The sequence below is a fragment of the Hyperolius riggenbachi genome, chromosome 4, assembly GCF_040937935.1.
Source record: "Hyperolius riggenbachi isolate aHypRig1 chromosome 4, aHypRig1.pri, whole genome shotgun sequence".
Classification (NCBI taxonomy): domain Eukaryota; kingdom Metazoa; phylum Chordata; class Amphibia; order Anura; family Hyperoliidae; genus Hyperolius; species Hyperolius riggenbachi.
This window is the reverse complement of record NC_090649.1, coordinates 102,117,916-102,143,429: the sequence shown is the minus strand read 5'-3', so window position 1 is coordinate 102,143,429 and position 25,514 is coordinate 102,117,916. Positions and strand designations below refer to the sequence as shown.

Genomic DNA, 25,514 nt, shown 5'->3' with positions numbered 1-25,514 from the left:
TCTCTTAGACAACCTCTGAGGCCCTCACAGAGCAGCTGTATTGGTACTGACATTAGATTACACACAGGTGCACTCTATTTAGTCATTAGCACTCATCAGGCAATGTCTATAGGCAACTGACTGCACTCAGATCAAAGGGGGCCGAATAATTATGCACTCACCACTTTGCAGTCATTTAATTGTAAAAAAATGTTTGGAATCATGTATGATTTTCGTTCCACTTCTCTTGTGTACACCACTTTGTGTTGGTTTTTCATGTGGAATTCCAATAAAATTGATTCATGTTTTTGGCAGTAATGTGACAAAATTTGGAAAACTTCAAGGGGGCCGAATACTTTTGCAACCCACTGTATTTAAAGCACACATGACCCGAGACTTTAGGTAAGCATAGAGGTATATTTATTACAGATCCACATACATCTGTGCATTGTCTTTTCCTCTCCTCATACTCCCCTGTCCCCTTCAATTACTCCTTAAAAAATGTGGCTTTTTGCTGGCTGTCAGGAAGAGGCAGGCTTGGGGTAATGTTCCATCCCATCACTCACCTCTTAAGGGGATTGTATGGGGCAGGGAAGAGGAGAGAATGGGGTTGTAATAGGACTGGACATCAGCCTGCCTCTACCCGTCTGAAAATGTAACCTTAGCCAAATGTCACATTTTTCAAGGAGTGATTACGGGGACTGGGGGGGGGGGGGGAGGTTAACAGAAAACAGAGAGAGGTATGTGAATCCAGCATAAACATAGCTCAGTGCTTAACTCAGGTAGCTTTGCCTCAGGTCTGGTATCCTTTAGGCTACTTCCACACTTTTCGCATTTCGTAGCATCGCATAATTCTGCCCCACTGCAGCTCATCATGAGGGCAATGCAAGCCTTTGGAGACGTACATGGTATTGGGACACAATGCAGTGTGACAGAAGTAGCAAAACTGATGCAAGCCCGCCACAAACTCTGCAGTGCCTTGCGGCATGATCCATGCCTACCGCATGGATTATGCAGAAATGCATGTCCATGGCGATGCAATACATGTGAATTTCCGATCGTATCAGCACGTAAGCAAAGCAACGGTAATCCAGTGAGGTACTTCCTGTCCAGCAGGGAGTACATCACTGCATTGGGGAATGCCACAGTGATGTACTTCCTGTCCAGCAGGGAGTATGTCACTGCTTTGGGGAATGCCACAGTGATGTACTTCCTGTCCAGCAGGAAGTACATCACTACATTGGGAAATGCCACAGTGATGTTCTTCCTGTCCAGCAGGGAGTATGTCACTGCTTTGGGGAATGCCACAGGATGATTGTACAGCACAGATGTGAAATTAGCCTTAACTGCTTGCTGACCGTTCCACATCGATTGGCGTGAACGCGGTGGCAGCTCCAGGATCACTCCACGCTGACTGGCGTGAATGGCCTGGAATAGGGATTGCAGGCGCGCATGCTCATCCCTGCTCTGATGACGGCTAAAGCCTAGCCTATAAAAGCCAATCACGCTGAAAGGCTGGCGGGGGGAGGGAAGAAGGGTTACAAAATTAATTTAAAAATAGGCTTTTTTATTTAAAAAAATAAAGAAACAAATATTTGCAAAAAAAAATAAACATCAGACCCCACTAACAGAAAGTTTGGGGTGGGAATCACTTGTGCGCTGAGTTGTGCGGCCCTGAAGCAAGGTCTTAAAGCTGCAGCGGCCTATTTTGCTAAAAATGACCTGCTCTTTAGGGGGGTTTAAGTCCGCGGTCCTCAAGTGGTTGAAGTACACCTTGATTTGCATCTGAATTGAATGCGAAGTGTGCAGAAAATCTATTTAGGTGCTGCACACTGAGCTGGTGGTCATTTCAGATGCAGCCTTAGTGGCATGCGCTGGCATTCTCCTCGCTAAAGTACACCTTGCCCTAGAGGCAACCAATGTATCCAATATTGCTACGCCTCTATTACTGGTATAAAATTCTCTTTGAATGACCTGGCTTGTCTTGCCTTGCAGGAACGAAGTACAACTATGAAATCCTTTAGACCTCTACACTTTTGCAAATTAAACCCCAACAATATTTGTATTACTGCTTGTCCTTAAAGGGAACATACAGAAGTGAATGATTGTATGGATTTTTTTAAACGCTGAACATTCTAATTTAAAGATGGCTGAAAATTAACAAATCTCTTAACATTATGTCAGGTGACTGGAAACCAAGACCAACAATTGTAGTAAAACGAGGCCTTTCCTGCAAAGCTTTCCAGTCAGACCAGCAAATGCAGCTTCAAATATCAAATATTCATTTGTAATTAATTTAGTATTTTGCAGATAAAAAAAATCTACACAGGAACCCGATGATGTGGTACCCGAGTTTTTAAAATATTGAGGGTGGGGGACAAACTGAGAAATCTAGATTGTAAAGTCCTACAAGGGTTTTACAGACCCCTGGAGAGACTAGATACTGAAAATAATTTGACTACCGTTTAAAAAAAAAAAAAAGGGAAACATGATAAGTGCTGTATTTAAAAAAAAAAAAAAAGAGCAAAGAGGATGTTTCTAACTATAAGTATGGAGGAGACAATACAATACTAAAGGCCAAAATGTATTAAACTAAAGGCCTGTACACACTGGTTGCGATTTAATATTAAAAACACATGCGTTTTTCCAATTACAATCCAATTGCAAGGTTTCAGTAGAAAGAATGAGCAATTTTTGGTAATTTTCAATGTGTACAGGCCCTGGTTATTTAAAAAAAAAACAAACAGTAAATTTGGCAAAACCTTTGTCTGCATTTTTTAGATACACAAGTGAAACACGTAGAAGCTGGAAGTTGTAGCTATTTTTTAATTACATTTTTCCTTTTTTTCTATCATTATATTTTTAGCGAGACCTCAGTGTGTCCACCCTCCATGGAGTTCATTGATTTGGAGAAAGCCTGATGTGGAGCACAAGGCTGTCTTATCAAAGTGGATGACGGAACATGGATGTGGGAAGCGGAGCATGTCCTATTTTCTCCTGTCCCTCTTCCGTCATCGGCGAGGCGGCTTTGCAGACACCACTGCTGCTTCTCTGCCGAGATCAGTCAGCTCTGCAAGGGTATTTACCTCTTCAGCTATCGAAGAGTAGCATGGAGAAGTGACAGTCATAATTAATGGAAATGCAAAAATTACCACTACATCAGATATGCAAAGATGTAAATGTAAGGAGAAGTGCAGTAATAATAAAATTATGGCAAATGAAGTCCCAATTGATCTCTGGTAAAAAAAAAATGGTTTTAATCCACTATTCAAATTGGGTTTCATCGAGGTGGCCAGCACCTCCCTGCTCTGGAGCCTTGCAAGATCCAGCAATTCTGTTGCTGCTACTTAACCCAGGTCTCTGATTCTAAACAGTCTTCTTTTTGCCCCCCTCCCCCCATATCTTGGAGATGTTGCAGAGGTGAAAGTTGCAGGCCCTGGTGACATTTTGGATGCGGGGCAAAAGGAGAGAGCAGAGTCCAGGTTGACGCCCAGGCAGCGGGCCATAGGAGGTAGGGCGGGTTGTCATGCTGTTGATCATGACGTGGCTATCCGGGAGGTTTGGTGTAGCGCTGGCGGGAAAATCAGTTCTGTTTTATCCAAGTTCAGCTTCAGGAACCTGACTGACCAGGAGGAGATAGTTGAGAGGCAGGAGGAGACCTTGTTCATGATGGAGAAGGAGAGATAGGTTCAGATTATATTCAGACTGCAGATACAATCTTTATTTATATTGGAAGTAGTAATGGTGTTCTAATCCAAGCCTCCAAATTCAGAGACCTGGATTAGGCAGCGCTCCATGGCGAGGGCACTCGCAAGCAGATAATGCCGTGCTTCACAAGACCCTGGTGCTTTTTCCTTCCGGCTTGGACTGCAACCCCATGACCCTGTCCACTAACTGAGGTACTTAAGTATAGTATGGGGCATAATTCAGGTTTCTGAATTAAGAAACCCAAATCTGAACACCATACTAATGTAAACAATGTTTGTACAAATATAACTCTACTCAATTTTTTTTTAATTTTGGATAGAGCAGAGAAGGCATAGAACTTCCACCATTTTGTAGCTGCTGTCTATGCCCTCTTTGGGGAGATATTAATTTACCGGTACTTCCTGTCCAAGTGACGTTAGAGGCTTTAATTTGAAGTGCCAAAAGGTGTACAATTCTCCTTATTTCACTGGAGCCAGTCAAATAAGATTTTGCATGCCACACTCCTGGCTGTGGGTGAGCACATTCCGACTGGGCAAGTGTGAGTAGAGTCCATGCATGCCCTGCTTAGGCTTAGTAAAACAAAGGCACTTGTGTAAGGAGGATAAAAATAGTTTTTTCTCCCAGGAGATAAAGTTTTATGTATTCTACCAAACAATTTTTACAGCACCTGGCAATTGAAAAAGTACTAAACAGTGAGAAAAGAATAACTAGCAAGTTTATTTTGGGTATTTTCTTGCTTAAGGTACCCATACATGTAGCGATAATGGGCAGATTCAACCAAGAGACAAATCTCTCTCTGATCGAATCTGGTCAGAGAGAGATCTGTTGGCTGCCCATACACCGCAGGTCGATTTCATGCTAAAATTGTTCAGGAATTGGCCTTGTGACGCCGCATTCAACTGCCTCACTGACCCGACGCTGTCTGCCCTTATGTTTAATGCTATGCCCAACCCCCCCCCCCCCCCCCAGAGCCCAGTGCAAGCTATATATTACCAGTCCACAGACTCAGCTTGCTCCGGGCCCCCTCCGTTGTCTATACAAGCGCACCCCACGTGGTTGTCAAATAAGTTTGTATGTGTGACGTCAGACATCACACACGTGCCCACGTTACTAGGCAACCATGTAGCGCGCATGTTTGGACAGCAGAGGAAGCCCGGAGCAAGCTGAGGCCGCAGACAGGTAGTGCATAGCGTGGACTGGGTACCAGGGCGGACAGTGTTGCATACTTCGCTCGTCCCGATATCGCTCGCCATTTCTGCCGCAAACCCGATCGACGGCTCAACATCTTACAGCATGTCCATTCAATTAATGAGACTAATTTCGGACCAAAATTGTTGGTCGAGCATGCACTTGCCCGATTTTTATGTGGCACAGATTTTGATCTGGTTCTGATTATAATAATCAAATCGGATGTTCGATAGGCTGCCTGATGTATGGCCACCTTTACTGAAGGTTTAGAAGATGTTTTATTCATAAGGTGTGAAAACATCTCCTGTCCTGTGAGAAAACTCAGGTGAAAAGTTTATTCCCAAAGCTTACATATTTTTCACCTTAACTGTTATAGGAGAGCCAATACAGGAGATAAAGGAAAGTATCACACTGGTACGCGATGAGGTAACGTACAGGTGTATACACAAACAATAGTACGTAAAGCGTAGCAAGGACCAGGCCGTATTCGTGCACAAGTCAGAGATATCAAGGTACAGAGTCGCTAAACAAAATCATAGTCAATAATCAAGTAGAGTCATACACATAGGTCAGATGTCAGTCGTATTGTAAGGATCAGGCAATAACGAAGTCAGGGACAGGCTGAGTTGAACACGTGTATCAGATGGCAGGGGTACAGGAGGATCAGACAAGAGTGAGGTCAAGAGGCAGGCAAAAGGTCGGTACACAGATAAATATACAATAGATGTTACTTCAATAATATTACTAGAATATTATGAATAAATTACAAAATACAATACAAGTACAAGACTGTCTGACTAGAGTACATATATATTGTGCGTCTACACAATATATTAATGTATCTCAAAATACAGCTAGCTAGGCCTAGGCCAAGAACCAGCGAACTGATAATTATCAAGGCCAGTGAGTGAATGAGTGCTCTGGCCTTATATACTCCTAGATCCCTATGAGCAACCACTCCCACATGGTGATGTCACTAGTGACATCAACTGTCAATATCCCTAGATCCTCCTCCCAAGCCTATACGGCTTATCGGCACTCGCGCGCGCCCTAAAGGTCGCACCGGGCATGCGCGGCCCAGCCGTCACTGCCGCAGGGAATCTGGGGATGCCGCCAGAGTATTCCAGCGCAGAAGCCCCGCCGCTCGCCTGGACCACGCCGGAGACGCCGCGGGACCTGCTGCTGGTAGGTAAGGATGTTACAGAGAGACTATTAATGGCATAAACATGTAAGCAGAGATAAACCAAGAGTTAAGTCAGTTAAGGGGGAAATAAACTGTGAGTTAATAAGTAAGGTGAGATAATTCAACAACAAAAACTTTATGAATCAGCCCTCTTATCTGTTTAACTCATGAATCAGCTATCTTTATAATTGATAGTGGAAATAAGTAAGGTGACATAATTCAAGAGAAAAGCTTTGTGAATAAAGCCCCATGAGAGCAGTATCCTTCTGAAAGTACAGCCACCCCTATTCAGCAGCAGTGGCCCCACTTAGCACAATATTGCCCATTGCCGGCTCCCTCATTTTGCAATGGTCCTGCAGCAGATGACTGCTAATTTAAGGTCATTTAACAAAGCTTTGGGTATTGAGTGGTTAAGTAATCCCATTCAGTCTATTATCTTTGCTGAAACTTCTGCAGTATTGAACTGCAGTGCATTCTCTGAGTTCCCCAGGAGAAACCGGCTGTGGTTGCCTGGCAACTGAAAGCCAGACCACTTGAAGAAGACAGTGCGTGTGTCCATATAATGAGATGGTGAATGAGTCACCCCACGTCAGATGTGACTTTACCTTATGAACTCATTACCATGTGAGAAACCATGGGGAGTGGTTTCCATCATCTGTATAATGCCAGATATGAGCAGGCAACAGTGTGAAGAGCCTAATGGGCCTAACAAAGTTCATGCTCTGTGCATTGGTAGAAATGGACCAGAGACAGAAACTATTGGTTTCTCTTTAACTAGCTAACTCCGTTTCTTTCTATTTGTAGAACTATATTGTACTTAGATTTTTTTTTCTGGAGGCAAACCTCCACTTAAAGGGTACCCCGGTTTGGTTGATAAAAACACAATGGGATTGATTAACTAAGACAAATAGCACACCTTATCAAAGTTAGCATGCCTTATTGAAGTTAACATGCCTTATCAGAGTAGCATAGCGAGAGCTACGAACCCGCAGGGGCTCAGGGCAGGGCGAGTGGAGCTCTCGTCATTGCCAATTAGCAGGCATAAGTTTGCTATGTTACTCTGTTACTCTGATAAGGCGTGTTAACTTTGATAAGGCGTGCTGTTTATCTTAGTGAATCAAGCCCAATGTGTACAGGTCAGCTATAAATATCTTAAAGAGGAACTTTACCAAAAGATAGTAGTAGGGGAAAACATTAAAATGCATTGCAAGGTGAGAAGTAAAAAAAATAGAAGATAGATGAATAAATTATTGATATCCGCTCTGTAATTTGTTCCTGCATGAGCCTGCTGGTCACTGCTGGTCAGCATCCTTACTACTGGAACACAAGAAAAAAACCAGAGCAGCCCCAACTGCCATTATCTATAAACACACCCACTTACAACGGAATAGGCTGAAAGGTTGGTATATATATATATATATATATATATATATATATATATATATATATATATATATATATATATATATATATATTGTATATATGCACAGAGGAAGATATTGTTTGGTTGGCAGTTGGAAGCAGCCATTATTTACCATAATGCAAAGAGGTTCACAGATAGGAAATTGTCAGGACCATGGATCTGACATCACACTGTAGGAGGGGTTACACCACAATATCAGCCGTACAGATGTTCCTTATGCAGTATTTGATAAAAAGTAAAGATTTCTCTTGGGAAAGTAGGTATCGGCTACTGATTGGGATGAAGTTAAATCCTGGGTTAATTTTTTCTTTAAAGGATACCCGAAGTGACATGTGACATGATGAGATAGACATGTGTATGTACACTGCCTAGCACACAAATAATTATGCTGTGTTCTTTTGTCTTTCTCTACCTGAAATAGTTAAATATCAGGTATGTAAGTGGCTGACTCAGTCCTGACTCAGACAGGAAGTGACTACATTGTGACCATCACTGATAAGAAATTTCCCTTTTTATCTCTTTCGTGCTCTCCCAGAAGCCATTTTCTGCTAGGAAAGTGTTTTATAGTTAGAATTTCTTATCAGTGAGGGTCACACTGTAGTCAGCCACTTACATACCTGATATTTAACTCTTTCAGGCAGAGGAAGAAAAAAAGGAACACAGCATAGTTATTTGTGTGCTAAGCTGTTAAGCTTGGTGGTGTATTCTCCACAGTCAGCATGCAACGCATGAGCTGGCGTGGAGGAGGTACACACACCAGCACAAGGAAACAGGCTATCCCTAGTATAGTGGAGGGGAGGACTGACTCCAATAGGAGATTGTGGCGCACAGAGCCGGTGCAGATCTGACAGCCACAAACAATGCTTTCGTTATAACGTCTCAGCGCAAAGTAGCGCTGAGCGCATAAACCAGAACTGAGGAGATCAGGACAGGTAGACAGAATGAACGCTTGCTAGCTAGCGGCTACTTAGCGACAGCAAGCGTCCAAAACAAGACAGACTGGAATGAGGCAGCCAATGCGATTGCAGCGATGGCGTGCCTCACAAAGACAGGACAGGATAGTCAGGAAATAGCAGGATCAAGATAGATGAACGCAGTGGCGGCTCCAGGAAATTTTTTTAGGGGGTGCTATGCAGGTGCTGGACCAATCTCCGGGGGAGCTGACGACCTGCGGCGCGCAAAGCGCGCCGCGGCAAAAAATTGGTGTGGCTACAACCTGCGGCGCGCGAAGCGCGGCGCGCGAAAAATGGGCGTGGTCTTGACCGGATGAGGGCGGGGCTAACTGTAATTTAAAGTGAACCCAGGGTGAGAGTGATATGGTGGCTGCCATATTTATTTCCTTTTAAACAATACTAGTTGCCTGGCAGCCCTGCTGATCTATTTGGCTGTAGTAGTGAACTGAATTACACCAGAAACAAGCCATGCAGCTAATCTTGTCAGTTCTGACAATATTGTCAGAAACCCCTGACCTGCTGCATGCTTGTTCAGGGTCTATGGTTGAAAGAATAAGAGGCAGAGGACCAGCACGGCAGCCAGGCAACTGGTATTGCTTAAAGGGAGATAAATATGGCAGCCTCAATATTATTCTCACCTCGGGTTCCCTTTAAAAGTGCAACGCAAAGACAGAGGGCCCAAGTTTTGGTGACCCTTTTCCCAGAAAATTCACATAATTGTGCAGGTTTTCTCAAGAAAATACACGTAATGTGAGCAGATTTTAACAAAAAACGTCCAATGACCCCAATATGCACAATCGTTATCAGATATGGCTCCAATATGCACAATCGGTAGCAGATATGACCCCAATATGCACAATCGGTAGCAGATATGACCCCAATATGCACAATCGGTAGCAGATATGACCCCAATATGCACAATCGGTAGCAGATATGACCCCAATATGCACAATCGGTAGCAGATATGACCCCAATATGCACAATCGGTAGCAGATATGACCCCAATATGCACAATCGGTAGCAGATATGGTCCCAATATGCACAATCGGTAGCAGATATGGTCCCAATATGCACAATCGGTAGCAGATATGGTCCCAATATGCACAATCGGTAGCAGATATGGCCCCAATATGCACAATCGGTAGCAGATATGACCCCAATATGCACAATCGGTAGCAGATATGACCCCAATATGCACAATCGGTAGCAGATATGACCCCAATATGCACAATCGGTAGCAGATATGACCCCAATATGCACAATCGGTAGCAGATATGACCCCAATGTGCACAATCGGTAGCAGATATGACCCCAATGTGCACAATCGGTAGCAGATATGACCCCAATGTGCACAATCGGTAGCAGATATGACCCCAATATGCACAATCGGTAGCAGATATGACCCCAATATGCACAATCGGTAGCAGATATGACCCCAATATGATCAATCGGTAGCAGATATGACTCCAATATGCACAATCCGTAGCAGATATGACCCCAATATGCACAATCGGTAGCAGAAATGACCCCAATATGCACAATCGGTAGCAGAAATGACCCCAATATGCACAATCGGTAGCAGAAATGACCCCAATATGCACAATCGGTAGCAGATATGACCCCAATATGCACAATCGGTAGCAGATATGACCCCAATATGCACAATCGGTAGCAGATATGACCCCAATATGCACAATCGGTAGCAGATATGACCCCAATATGCACAATCGGTAGCAGATATGACCCCAATATGCACAATCGGTAGCAGATATGGTCCCAATATGCACAATCGGTAGCAGATATGGTCCCAATATGCACAATCGGTAGCAGATATGGTCCCAATATGCACAATCGGTAGCAGATATGGCCCCAATATGCACAATCGGTAGCAGATATGACCCCAATATGCACAATCGGTAGCAGATATGACCCCAATATGCACAATCGGTAGCAGATATGACCCCAATGTGCACAATCGGTAGCAGATATGACCCCAATGTGCACAATCGGTAGCAGATATGACCCCAATGTGCACAATCGGTAGCAGATATGACCCCAATATGCACAATCGGTAGCAGATATGACCCCAATATGCACAATCGGTAGCAGATATGACCCCAATATGATCAATCGGTAGCAGATATGACTCCAATATGCACAATCCGTAGCAGATATGACCCCAATATGCACAATCGGTAGCAGAAATGACCCCAATATGCACAATCGGTAGCAGATATGACCCCAATATGCACAATCGGTAGCAGATATGACCCCAATGTGCACAATCGGTAGCAGATATGACCCCAATGTGCACAATCGGTAGCAGATATGACCCCAATGTGCACAATCGGTAGCAGATATGACCCCAATATGCACAATCGGTAGCAGATATGACCCCAATATGCACAATCGGTAGCAGATATGACCCCAATATGATCAATCGGTAGCAGATATGACTCCAATATGCACAATCCGTAGCAGATATGACCCCAATATGCACAATCGGTAGCAGAAATGACCCCAATATGCACAATCGGTAGCAGAAATGACCCCAATATGCACAATCGGTAGCAGAAATGACCCCAATATGCACAATCGGTAGCAGAAATGACCCCAATATGCACAATCGGTAGCAGAAATGACCCCAATATGCACAATCCGTAGCAGATATGACCCCAATATGCACAATCCGTAGCAGATATGACCCCAATATGCACAATCCGTAGCAGATATGACCCCAATATGCACAATCCGTAGCAGATATGACCCCAATATGCACAATCCGTAGCAGATATGACCCCAATATGCACAATCCGTAGCAGATATGACCCCAATATGCACAATCAGCATCACCTGAAAAAGAAAAGAAAAACCCATTTACTCACCTACAGCCAGAAGACCTTCTTTCCCGACCTTCTTTCCCGACCTCCTGTCCCGAGTCCCGACCTCATTGTGGCGCGCAGCGCCCGCGCGCCCACGATCCTCTTCCTTCCCGACGTCACGACGAGACTTCCTGCCTGCATGCAGAGAGCAGGGCTACGGGAAAATGGCCGCCCGAAGCCATGCACTGCAGACTCGAAGTCTGCAGAACAGGGCTCCGGGCGGCCATCTTACCGTAGCCCTGCTCTGCTGCTTCGGGCTGCCGCTGTGAACTGACTTGGCGTCTTTTAGACGCCTGAAGTCAGTTCACTCCAGGGGGTGCTTTGGGGGTGCTTGGACAATTCTAGGGGGTGCTCGAGCACCCCCTTGCACCCCCCTGGCGCCGCCCCTGGATGAACGTAACACAGACAAATATACAATAAGTATGTTTTCCTAGCGTATTACAATTACAGCTATCAATGAAACTATTTGTAACGTCTAACTAACATATGTATATATCGGCAATGAACCGATATATGACATAAGCAGGAACTCTGACTAGGACAGGAGTAATACAGGGAACAGGACTCAGAAGGATTCGCTATCTCTTCGCAGAGATGAACGCAATCCACAAATGGTAACAGAACAGGATTCAGAAGGATTCGATATCTCTTCGCAGAGATGAACGCAATCCACAAACAGAACAGGATTCAGAAGGATTCGTTATCTCTTCGCAGAGATGAACGCAATCCACAAACAGAACCAGGAGCAGGGTAACTACCTCAGCACGGGTGATCACGGTACGCGCAAACTACCAAAACGTGCTGGAAAACTGACTAACAGTCATATAAACAGTTCGTGTACGTATATATCAGCGACACTGATGTATCAACGTAACACGAATACAAGGAAAATAATAAACGTGCTGGTATGCATATATATTGGCAATGAACCAATATATGATGCAAAGACCAGCAAAGTAACTTTAGAACAAGAAACACGATCGGGGGCCGAAGCGACAGCAAGACAGGCTTAAACTGAAGCTATGAAAACCCAAGGAGTCCTGCAGGAAGCAGATCTTTATACTGAGGTCATCCAATGGGAGCAGACATGCAGATTCCCACACAGGTGAATAATAATCAGTCACAAGCTGACAGCAGGGAAAGGCAGACAAAGCTATGCAGCTTGCATGGAAAGAGATCAGAACTGCCTGAGCTGCAGCACTACTACTTCCAGCAACACCTGCTGCAGCAGCGATCATTACATAAGCACTGTACATACACATTTCTATCTCATCATGTCACATGTCACCTCTGGTATCCTTTAAGGATTACCAGCAATCCCTATTTCAGCTTGCTTACCTTTTGCATGCATATACAACAGAGGGGAGGTATTTAAAGCATCATCTACATGGTACAATTTTCCATCAGATCGACGGATATATTAGATAATTTCCAACAGGTCCAATTGGATTGTGATAGATTTTGCAATAAATTTGGGGTACTTATCAATGCAAAACTATCGCAAAATTGATCAGAAACGATTTTGACGTCTACTAGTGATGCTCAAATACCCCTTTTTAAAATTCGAGTTTGGTCGAATTCGAATAGTAAATTATTCGAGGTCAGTCGAATATTCGAGTCGAATAATTTTTACTATGCGATTCGACCTCGGACTTCGAGCTCACTATTCGAGTCGGTATTCGAGCTCACTATTCGAGCTGACTATTCGAATTGGCCTTAAATAGCTTCCAACACTTGTTTTGAGGGTGAATGATGCAAGAAACATCTTTTTTTCCAAGTAACAACAGCAAGTGATTATGTGGGGATGTTCCTTTAAAAAAAAATGTGGAAAGAGAAGTTGTGTCCTTAATTTTGTTCAGTAGTGTTACTGTATATACTTGTTCTTCTTCTTCTTTATCTTTCTTCTTCTTCTTCTAGATCTTCTTCTTCTATATCTTCTTCTTCTTCTTCTATATTGTCTTCTTCTTCTTCTTCTTCTTCTTCTTCATCATCTTCTTCTTCTTCTTCTTCTTCATCTTCTTCTTCTTCATCATCTTCTTCTTCTTCTTCATCTTCTTCATCTTCTTCTTCTTCATCATCTTCTTCATCTTCTTCTTCATCTTCTTCTTCTTCTTCATCTTCATCTTCTTCATCTTCTTCTTCTTCTTCTTCTTCTTCTTCTTCTTCTTCATCTTCTTCTTCTTCTTCATCTTCTTCTTCTTCTTCATCTTCTTCATCATCTTCTTCATCTTCTTCTTCTTCTTCTTCATCTTCTTCTTCTTCATCTTCTTCTTCTTCATCTTCTTCTTCTTCATCTTCTTCATCTTCTTCATCTTCTTCTTCTTTTTCATCTTCTTCTTCATCATCTTCTTCATCTTCTTCTTCATCTTCTTCTTCATCTTCATCTTCTCCTTCTCCTTCTTTTTCAATATCGTCTTCTTCTTCTTCACGTATTTCTCTTTTCAATTTTTTTTTTAAAGAAATGCAGCTATTTTTGAGCGTAAAAAATAGCTGGTGGGCGCACGCATGTTGGAAGCGCCATTGTATGTGCTCCCTGGCAGTGGAAACACAAAGACAGCAGGAGGTAAATTCAGCAGCAGGAGGAGGAGGATGAGTGTGTGGCAGCAGGCAGTCAATGAGGCAGGCAGCTCGCCGTGACATAATAGCCCTGGTACCTAGCGGTGATACCAGGGCTGTAAATAAACACAACAGGAGGTCCCAGACAGCGGTCGTGCAGCCCACATTGTGTCCAATACACAACTGGGACAACACAGTTTTCAACCCGGGCACCTCAGAAAAATTAAACCTTTTTTTTTTTTTTTTAATGGTTTGTTTGGTTTTGGTTTTGCAACCAATATAGCTATTGTTTGACGTAATAGCTGGTGGCAGAGTGGCAGCAGAAGGTAATTCTGTGTACCCTGGCAGTGGGAAACACAGACAGACAGCAACAGCAGCAGGAGGAATGGAGGAGTAATGTGAGCAGCTATTGTTTGACGTAATAGCTGGTGGCAGAGTGGCAGCAGAAGGTAAATCATCTGTGTAGTGTACCCTGGCAGTGGGAAACACAGACAGACAGCAGCAGCAGCAGCAGGAGGAGGTATGGAGGAGCAGTGTGAGTGTGGCAGCAGGTAGGCAGCGTGACATAATAGCCCTGGTACCTAGCGGTGATACCAGGGCTGTAAATAAACACAACAGGAGGTCCCAGACAGCGGTCGTGCAGCCCACATTGTGTCCAATACACAACTGGGACAACACAGTTTTCAACCCGGGCACCTCAGAAAAATTAAACCTTTTTTTTTTTTAATGGTTTGTTTGGTTTTGGTTTTGCAACCAATATAGCTATTGTTTGACGTAATAGCTGGTGGCAGAGTGGCAGCAGAAGGTAATTCTGTGTACCCTGGCAGTGGGAAACACAGACAGACAGCAACAGCAGCAGGAGGAATGGAGGAGTAATGTGAGCAGCTATTGTTTGACGTAATAGCTGGTGGCAGAGTGGCAGCAGAAGGTAAATCATCTGTGTAGTGTACCCTGGCAGTGGGAAACACAGACAGACAGCAGCAGCAGCAGCAGGAGGAGGTATGGAGGAGCAGTGTGAGTGTGGCAGCAGGTAAGCAGCGTGACATAATAGCCCTGGTACCTAGCGGTGATACCAGGGCTGTAAATAAACACAACAGGAGGTCCCAGACAGCGGTCGTGCAGCCCACATTGTGTCCAATACACAACTGGGACAACACAGTTTTCAACCCAGTCACCTCAGAAAAATTAAACCTTTTTTTTTTTTTATGGTTTTTTGGTTTTTGGTTTTACAACCAATATAGCTATTGTTTGACGTAATAGCTGGTGGCAGAGTGGCAGCAGAAGAAGGTAATTCTGTGTACCCTGGCAGTGGGAAACACAGACACACAGCAGCAGCAGGAGGAGGAATGGAGGAGTAGGCGAGCAGCTATTGTTTGACGTAATAGCTGGTGGCAGAGTGGCAGCAGAAGGTAAATCATCTGTGTACCCTGGCAGTGGGAAACACAGACAGACAGCAGCAGCAGGAGGAGGAATGGAGGAGTAGGCGAGCAGCTATTGTTTGACGTAATAGCTGGTGGCAGAGTGCAAGCAGAAGGTAAATCATCTGTGTACCCTGGCAGTGGGAAACACAGACAGACAGCAGCAGCAGCAGCAGGAGGAGGTATGGAGGAGCAGTGTGAGTGTGGCAGCAGGTAGGCAGCGTGACATAATAGCCCTTGTACCTAGCGGTGATACCAGGGCTGTAAATAAACACAACAGGAGGTCCCAGACAGCGGTCGTGCAGCCCACATTGTGTCCAATACACAACTGGAACAACACAGTTTTCAACCCGGGCACCTCAGAAAAATTAAACCTTTTTTTTTTTTAATGGTTTGTTTGGTTTTGGTTTTGCAACCAATATAGCTATTGTTTGACGTAATAGCTGGTGGCAGAGTGGCAGCAGAAGAAGGTAATTCTGTGTACCCTGGCAGTGGGAAACACAGACAGACAGCAGAAGGGCAGTACACAGCAGCCCACTGTAGGTGTAAAATGTGTGGCTGCAGGCGACGTAATAGTCAAAGTGAACCAGGCTGGCTTAGTGAGCAGGAGCCAGGAGGTGGTAAAGGGTGGTAAGGCACATTAACGATGGTTCCGGCAGCCAGTTCATGTCCCCCTCTCGCCGACAACAGGGGCCAGGAACTCGCCTTCCACCCACGCCTGGTTCATCTTGAGAAACGTCAGTCTGTCCACAGACTTGTGAGACAGACGTGAGCGTTTCTCGGTGACCACGCCACCAGCTGCACTGAAGCAGCGCTCGGACAGCACGCTGGAAGGGGGGCAGGACAGCACTTCCAGGGCGTACTGCGCCAGCTCGCTCCAGATCTCCATGCGCTTGACCCAATACTCCATGGGATCAACAGGGGCATCGCTGTCAAGCCCGCTGTACGACCCCATGTAGTCAGCCACCATGCGGGTCAGGCGCTGGCTGTGACCGGAGGAGGATGCTGCTGCATGCATCTCCTCTCTAGTCACTGCTGCCGGAGCCTCTACAGTCCTGTAGAGCTCGTGGCTGAGAGACAGCAGGTCTGTGGGGCGCTTGCTGCTGCTGGATGCAGGCACCTGCTGCTGCCTCTGTGCTGGCTGCTGGACAGTGGGGGTGGAAGGCTGGGGGAAGGCTTCCTCCAAGTGCTCAACAAGGGCCTGCTGCAAGCTCCTTATTTGTTGCGCTGGGTCTCCTCCTGCAGGCGGCAGGAACTGGCTCAACTTCCCCTTGAGGCGTGGGTCCAACATCATGCTGATCCAGATGTCCTCCCTCTGCTTCATCTGGATCACCCTGGGGTCCCTGCGCAGGCACGTCAGCATGTGCGCTGCCATTGGGAAGAGGCGGGCCACGTCTGCTGGCACATCGACGTCAGTGCTGTCCTCATCCTCCTCCTCTGCCGCCTCATCCTCTCTCCACCCCCGCACCAACTCAGCTGCGCTGTGCTGATCCCCCTCATCAGCAGCCAGGTCAGGGACCTCCACCAAGTCCTCCTCCTCCTCCGAGGTGGACTGCGCAGCTGGTTGCCGCTCCTGCTGGTCCAAGGCTGCCGCTCCCTGTTCCAGCAAAGCATCGAGGGCCCTGTTCAGCAGAGAAACCAGGGGCACCCACTCGCAGACCATAGCATGGTCCCTGCTCACCATGTTTGTGGCCTGCAGGAAGGGAGCCAGCACTAAGCACACCTGCTGCATGTGCCTCCAGTCATCATCGGGGACGATGGACGGGATGTTGCTGGTCTTGTCCCTTCTCTGAGCTGCGGAAACAGTGGCCAGGGCAAGGTACTGTTTGACAGCGTGCCTCTGTTCAACCAGACGCTCCAACATCGCCATGAAGGACAGGTAGCGGCCTGTCCCGAAGCGGCTGCTCCAGGAGTCCATGGTGACGTGGACCCTTTCACCAACCGCGTGCTCCAGCCCTCGCTCCACATTGGCCATCACAAAGCGGTGCAGTGCAGGAATGGCCTTGCGGGCAAAGTAGTGTCTGCTGGGGAGCTGCCAGTCTGGGGCTGCGCAAGCAAGCAGCGCACGAATGTCGCTCCCCTCCTGCACGAGCGTGTACGGCAGGAGTTGGGAGCACATGGCCCGTGCCAGCAAGCCGTTCAGCTGCCGCACGCGACGGCTGCTGGGAGGCAGAGCCCTAACCACCCCCTGGAAGGACTCGCTCAAAAGGCTCTGGCGTGGCCTTTTGCTGACACGGGAATCAGCAGACACAGCAGAGGAGGCCACTGAGGACTGGCTGCCAGAACAGGCCTCAGTGTCGGCGGCAGGAGTTGCAGAGGGGGGAGGAGCAGTGCGTTTCCGCACTCCTGCTGGTGCTGCTGGAGGAGCAGGAGGGCGGGTGGCTGCTGTTGCTGCTGCTGCTGCTGAAGGCTGTGCAGTGATGGGTGTGGTGCCACTGCCAGCAGCAGACGCCTTCAGCCTCTGGAACTCCTCATGCTGGTGGAAATGTTTAGCCGCAAGGTGGTTGATGAGCGAGCTGGTGCTGAACTTTAAGGGGTCTGCACCTCTGCTCAACTTCCGCTGACAGTGGTTGCAAGTGGCGTACTTGCTGTACACAGTGGGCATGGTGAAAAACCGCCAGATTGGTGACAGAAACTTCCCCCTACGGCATGGAAGCGCTGCTGCCTGTCTCCCTGTGGTGGTTGGGGGGGGGGGCTTGGGTGCGGCTGGTGGTGGTACTGGCTGATGCTGCTGCTGCTGCTGCTGAGCCTGAGACACCAGCAGGCTGTGGGACGCTGCCAATGCTTGCAATGATGCGCCTCCTTGCAAGGCCCACAAGCGCATCCTCCTCCTCCTCCTCAGAGCTGCTGAGGACGACATCCCCTGGAGGTGGTGGCACCCAGTCTCTGTCTGTCACCGGGTCATCATCATCATGCCTCTCCTGAAACATGTCCTGCTGGGATGATGACCCCCCAAACTCCTCTCCTGATGCATGGATGGGACGCTTGACTGTCGCCACAGTCTTGCTGTCCAATCCCTCCTCCCCCAAAGTGCCCATCAGCATCTCCTCCTCAAAATCGCCAACAACAGCAGACAATACCCTGATGGTGCCTGGGGTAAAAAGACTGCTGAGTGACAGGTCGGCGACTGATGGTGAACTGGCCTCCTCCCCAGGCCCTGCTGGGCGGCTGCTGCGAACAGGGGTGGTGGTGGTGGTGGTGGTGGTGAGGGTGGAGGCCTCGGATGCAGAGCTGATGGCGGGCTGCTCATCCTCCGTCATGAGTTGCACCACAGTGTCTGCATCCTTTTCCTCAATGGGACGTTTCCGACCCGGCTGGAGGAAAATGGGAGCAGGTGCTACACGCTGCTGCTGCTGTGTCTCTGCAGCGTGAGTTGCAGATGCTCCTGCTGGGCGGCGCCCAAGGCGTCCACGGCCAGTGGCTATGGGAGGAATGTTAGCCACTGACGCTGCTGCTGCTGCTGCGGAACTGTGCATGGTGGCGCGCCCGCGGCCGCGGCTTGCCACAATGCTGCTCCCTCTCCTCCTGATTCCCTTGCTGCCCTTCCCCTTGCCCAAACCACGCTGGCTGCCACTTCCAGACATCTTCAATGTTTGGGGCGTATAGACAAAAGTTTTTTAAAAGGGCGGGTGAAAAGTGGGGTACTTTAATGGAGTGGGTTGGTTGGTGAGGTGACTGAGTGAGTGTCCCCTAGTACAGTAAGTAAGTAGTAACAGTCAGGAAGTACAACTAGCAGTTACAATAATCAGTAGTAATCACAAGTAAATTTAGTGTGTGTACACTCAGACAGTGAGTGCACGCACGCAGGAGCTAGTAGCCTATGAACACAGTGACTGAGTGTCCTAGACTCCTAGTACAGTAAGAGTAAGTAGTAACAGTAAGTAGAACTAACTAATTACAATAATCAATCAGCGATCAGAAGGAAATGGAGTGTGGGTGTGTGTACACTCAGACAGTGAGTGCACGCACGCAGGAGCTAGTAGCCTATGAACACAGTGACTGAGTGTCCTAGACTCCTAGTACATTAAGAGTAAGTAGTAACAGTAAGTAGAACTAACTAATTACAATAATCAATCAGCGATCAGAAGGAAATGGAGTGTGGGTGTGTGTACACTCAGACAGTGAGTGCACGCACGCAGGAGCTAGTAGCCTATGAACACAGTGACTGAGTGTCCTAGACTCCTAGTACAGTAAGAGTAAGTAGTAACAGTAAGTAGAACTAACTAATTACAATAATCAATCAGCGATCAGAAGGAAATAGAGTGTGTGTTGTGTGTGTACACTCAGACAGTGAGTGCACGCACGCAGGAGCTAGTAGCCTATGAACACAGTGACTGAGTGTCCTAGACTCCTAGTACAGTAAGAGTAAGTAGTAACAGTAAGTAGAACTAACTAATTACAATAATCAATCAGCGATCAGAAGGAAATAGAGTGTGTGTTGTGTGTGTACACTCAGACAGTGAGTGCACGCACGCAGGAGCTAGTAGCCTATGAACACAGTGACTGAGTGTCCTAGACTCCTAGTACAGTAAGAGTAAGTAGTAACAGTAAGTAGAACTAACTAATTACAATAATCAATCAGCGATCAGAAGGAAATGGAGTGTGGGTGTGTGTACACTCAGACAGTGAGTGCACGCACGCAGGAGCTAGTAGCCTATGAACACAGTGACTGAGTGTCCTAGACTCCTAGTACAGTAAGAGTAAGTAGTAACAGTAAGTAGAACTAACTAATTACAATAATCAATCAGCGATCAGAAGGAAATGGAGTGTGGGTGTGTGTACACTCAGACAGTGAGTGCACGCACGCAGGAGGTAGTAGCCTATGAACACAGTGACTGAGAGTCCTAGACTCCTAGTACAGTAAGAGTAAGTAGTAACAGTAAGTAGAACTAACTAATTACAATAATCAATCAGTGATCAGAAGGAAATGGAGTGTGGGTGTGTGTACACTCAGACAGTGAGTGCACGCACGCAGGAGCTAGTAGCCTATGAACACAGTGACTGAGTGTCCTAGACTCCTAGTACAGTAAGAGTAAGTAGTAACAGTAAGTAGAACTAACTAATTACAATAATCAATCAGCAATCAGAAGGAAATAGAGTGTGTGTTGTGTGTGTACACTCAGACAGTGAGTGCACGCACGCAGGAGCTAGTAGCCTATGAACACAGTGACTGAGTGTCCTAGACTCCTAGTACAGTAAGAGTAAGTAGTAACAGTAAGTAGAACTAACTAATTACAATAATCAATCAGCGATCAGAAGGAAATGGAGTGTGGGTGTGTGTACACTCAGACAGTGAGTGCACGCACGCAGGAGCTAGTAGCCTATGAACACAGTGACTGAGTGTCCTAGACTCCTAGTACAGTAAGAGTAAGTAGTAACAGTAAGTAGAACTAACTAATTACAATAATCAATAAGCGATCAGAAGGAAATAGAGTGTGTGTTGTGTGTGTACACTCAGACAGTGAGTGCACGCACGCAGGAGCTAGTAGCCTATGAACACAGTGACTGAGTGTCCTAGACTCCTAGTACAGTAAGAGTAAGTAGTAACAGTAAGTAGAACTAACTAATTACAATAATCAATCAGCGATCAGAAGGAAATGGAGTGTGGGTGTGTGTACACTCAGACAGTGAGTGCACGCACGCAGGAGCTAGTAGCCTATGAACACAGTGACTGAGTGTCCTAGACTCCTAGTACAGTAAGAGTAAGTAGTAACAGTAAGTAGAACTAACTAATTACAATAATCAATCAGCGATCAGAAGGAAATAGAGTGAGGGTGGTGTGTGTACACTCAGACAGTGAGTGCACGCACGCAGGAGCTAGTAGCCTATGGACAGTGACTGAGTGTCCTAGACTCCTAGTACAGTAAGAGTAAGTAGTAACAGTAAGTACAACTAACTAATTACGATAATCAATCAGCGATCAGAAGGAAATGGAGTGTGGGTGTGTGTACACTCAGACAGTGAGTGCACGCACGCAGGAGCTAGTAGCCTATGGACAGTGACTGAGTGTCCTAGACTCCTAGTACAGTAAGAGTAAGTAGTAACAGTAAGTACAACTAACTAATTACGATAATCAATCAGCGATCAGAAGGAAATAGAGTGTGTGTTGTGTGTGTACACTCAGACAGTGAGTGCAGTGCGCACACGCAGGAGCTAGTAGCCTATATGAACAGTGACAGTGAGTGTCCCTACGGGTACAGTAAGAGTAAGTAGTAAGTAAGTACAACTAACTAACAATAATCTATCAGTAATCAGAAGGAAATAGAGTGTGTGTACACACAGACAGTGAGTGAGTGCACACACGCAGGAGCTAGCTAGTAGCCTATAAACAGTGACAGTCAGTGAGTGTCCTACTCCTAGTACAGTATAACTACAATACTATTAGTAAAGGACAGCAGAAATACTGGTATAGATGAGAGAAATAAACAGAGGACAGCTGCCCACAGAGGCAAGGCCCCCCTGAGGCCTAAACCTGTAAGCTTGCAGCAGCTGCCTGTCTCTAATGTAACACACAAGCTACTAACTAAAATACAATGTCTATCTAACTAACAACAATATAGGTGTGTATAGGAGGTGTATGTGAGCAAAAACGCTAGGTAAATGACCACAATAGAGCTCTTGCTAAGCCAAAGCACAAAGGAGCAACTCTCTCTCTGTACAAGTCTCAGGCAAGCACGGAGAAACGGAACATGGCGGCCGCTATTTATAGGGTAGGGGCTGGCCAGGGTCCCCCTCTGTGATTGGCTGCCGTCAGAGGGCCTGGGAGCCCTCTGATTGGCTCTAAGGACATCAATCTGGGCTATGACGCTATTCGAGCTCGGTACCGAGCTCGAATAGCGCCGGGTTGCTCGAATAGCTCGAATAGTGAATGGGCTATTCGAGTGTACTCGGATAGCCCATTCGAATAGCTCCAGCTATTCGGAGCTCGAATACCGAGCTCGAATAGCTGAAAAAGAGCTCGAATATTCGAGCTACTCGAATATTCGAGCTCTGCTGAGCACCACTGACGTCTACACACAATGCCATTTCTTATCAGATCACCAATTGATCTGATGGAAAATTGTACCGTGTAGATGAGGCTTAAAGTGGATCCGAGATGAACTTTTACTCATTGCATAATTGTGTTCCTTTCCTATTGCTTATAGGGCATTCCTCAAGCCAAATACTTTTTTGTTTTTGTTTTAATACTTTAATTCCCTATAAACTAAATAAGCCACGCCCACAGGTTTTCAGAGAGCCAGCACTCATGGGAGCTCAGTCTGAGCAGGAGGAGGGGAAGGTATTACTAGCCAGAGATTTCAGAGGCAGAGGGGACAAGGAGGGGGGATTAGGTTTTTTTGCACAAGATGCAGATAAGCCTGCCTCTGTGTAATGTTTACAAACAACATGGCTGCTGTCACTGTATCACAGGAATAATCAATCATATTCTATTAAAGCTGTTGGCAGCTAGATTTGCTGTGTAAACGACCTAAACTTTAGATAAGATATATAGACAAGTTACTTGTTATAGTTAGTTTTTCATCTCGGATCCGCTTTAACAGTCTGAGGAAAACCCAGCCTATGTATGTATGTATTTTACCATTTGACATTTTTTTTTCTTTTTATAACTTTGCATCATTCTATCATATATGCAATTTACAAATCACACACTGTATGTTAAACTATGAAAGCAGAGCTAATGACCCTTTGAACTATCCTGCTATTAAACCTTATCTGAAGCTGTGTCTCAATGTTTGATGTACAAGTGCTTCAGAAAACAGCAGTGTAGCCAACCCAAGTTGGGTCGAAGAGCTCAGAGAAGCTCTTTTGCATAGATAATAAGTGAAGTTTGTTAACTCTTCCTGCACTGGAAACAACACCATATCTGTGCAACTTATGTTCTATTTCTTAGCTGTGTTACACATACAATTCGTTATCTCATAAGTTTATTTTCACTTCAGATTCCCTTTCTAATGGTTTAAGGGGCCCATACACTCAGCCGATTTTCTGGCCGACCGATCGATCCCGATCGATCGATTGCAAATCGGTTGGCCAATCGACCGATCGATGGCCGATTTCGATGGATTTCCAGGGTGGAAAATTTGGGTCGATCTGATGAGATTGCTTATCAGTTTGCATTGGCCTTAATGGAAATCTGATGGCAAAAAAATGCCATCAGATCGAATTTCAATAGATTTCAAACTGAAATTTATTGGAATTCTATCCTGGTAAAAAATGTTCTAAAAACGCATCAGATAGATCATCAGATGCATTTCTTATCTATCTGCTGCCAATCTGACGAGTGTATGGGCACCTTTACTATTTACTTTTAACAAAACATGGTTAAATTTCGGACATGTAGTGGTTAATATTTCCCGCCTTATTATCTAAAGATACAAGTGAGAAGTGGAACATGATGAAGCATAGGACTCAGATACATGGACAGCCGCAGAGAAGCGAAGGGGGTTGAGGAGACACAATGGAGGCTCATCCTCCTAGCTTCCCACATAATTCCCTTTTACCGAGATTAAACTTCAGTAGCTTTACAGCACATGTATAGGTAAAAAAAAACTAGAAATTAAATCTATTTACTGGTCTATAGTGTAATAGATGAGCATGAAACTAGCATGATCTCATGTACTGAAAATGTATTCCATTAATCCCCTGCTGATAATAATTACTTACAGAGATTTAGTTAGTTATCTTTCAGAGGTACCAGTCAGACCCCCCACTTCTGCCCTCCCCCCGCCCCCCAAAGCGTCCATCCTCCTGAGAGGCATTACCTTGTGTTTTCATGCAGAGCTCCTTCCACTGGTGACATCTCAGCTCCTCATGGAGAAGTTCCGTGCCGGGGATTTCATGCGGTGAAAATTAACGGGCGACGCATCAGGCTTTTCATTTGATTTCCTTGTGATTTATCTTTAATTTCTCGGAGTTTCCACAGCTGGAGAGCAGGACTGGAAGGAGGACAGAGAAGACATTCAAAGCTCTGTCCACAGTTTTGGAACACAAGCATTATGCATTTCAAAGAAAATATATATAAAAATAGATCAAAGATACCACAGTTAAACAGTTCAACGTTTAAAGGGAACCTGAACCAAGAAAAATGATTTCAGGTAAACACAGGATGTACCTGCAAATGAATATTACATAATTACCTCATCTCAGAAGCTCACCATTTTCTTCTAACAATAGTTCTGTTCCATTATGACTAGATCTAGTCAGAACTAAAAGCCTTAGGCCCTGTTCATACTGTCAGCGTTTGCAGAACGCATAGAAAAGCAAAGAAAACACAAGTTGAAAAACGCATGCATTTATATGCGTTTTTCTTGCGTTTTTGCATGTTGAAAGGAAGGGCGTCACACAGGAAACAATGGGAAACGCAGAGGGAAACCTACTCTAAAACGCAATAGTAAACGTTTTTGATACGCGTCCATAGACTTTCATTGTGTCCGTTTCTGTGCGTGATGCACAGAACTGCGTGCAGCAATGCGTATGAGAAATGTATGCGTCGCATATGCATACATGTGAACGAGGCCATTAGGAAACATTAGTAGCCGTTTCTATGCGCAAAGTCTGCCCATATGCATTCTGGAAAAACGGCTAGGAACGCGCATAGTCTGAACAGGGCCTTTTCTCTATGGCTCATATAATATTATTGGTGAAGTGCTGATCTGGAAACAGTTATCGGGTCATCGCCAGTTTTAAAACTGAGGGCGGAGAATTCCATTGATTACAGGGGACAAACAGGGCATAGGAGAGGAGAAATAAATTAATAAATAGATTACACAGAAGGTAAGTATGACATGTATATGTTTATTGTGACTTAAATTTTTCAGTTCGGGTTTGCTTTAAAGCATTATGAATGATATATCATTTCAGAAAATCAGTTTTTTGCCTGTCAACATTGGCAATATCTCTGCATGTGGGTCATTTCTCCATCAACCTTTGAGGCTGCTATGGAAACTACATAACTAACTTAATATTAGCCCGCTGTACGAGCAGAACTTGTTCACGTATAAATTGAAAGCGCTTAGAAAGTTTTGGCATGGGTTGAAATGTGGTCATGTGACCACTGGCCACTAATGCCTTACGACATTCACTGCAATAGGAGGTTCAGTTCCTTGGCATTGCAGCCTATGACCTATCTCGTAACACATTGACTGATGAAGGCTAGAGAGCAGTGGAGGAACGGAGTGATTCAGAACACCTCCACTGTATTCTTTTAGAAATTGTTTGCTGGTA

General features: G+C 45.6%; 1 protein-coding gene across 19 annotated transcripts in view; it reads right to left on the bottom strand.

Moving 5' to 3' along the window:
* Positions 1–25,514, bottom strand: part of MYT1L (myelin transcription factor 1 like) — a 703,503-nt gene that overhangs the window by 534,480 nt on the left and 143,509 nt on the right. For all 19 annotated transcript variants that reach the window (XM_068280353.1, XM_068280352.1, XM_068280366.1 and 16 more), the window contains one exon: positions 24,053–24,226. The gene's annotated coding sequence lies outside the window, so the exon portion shown is untranslated. The remainder of the gene's footprint in view (positions 1–24,052; positions 24,227–25,514) is intronic.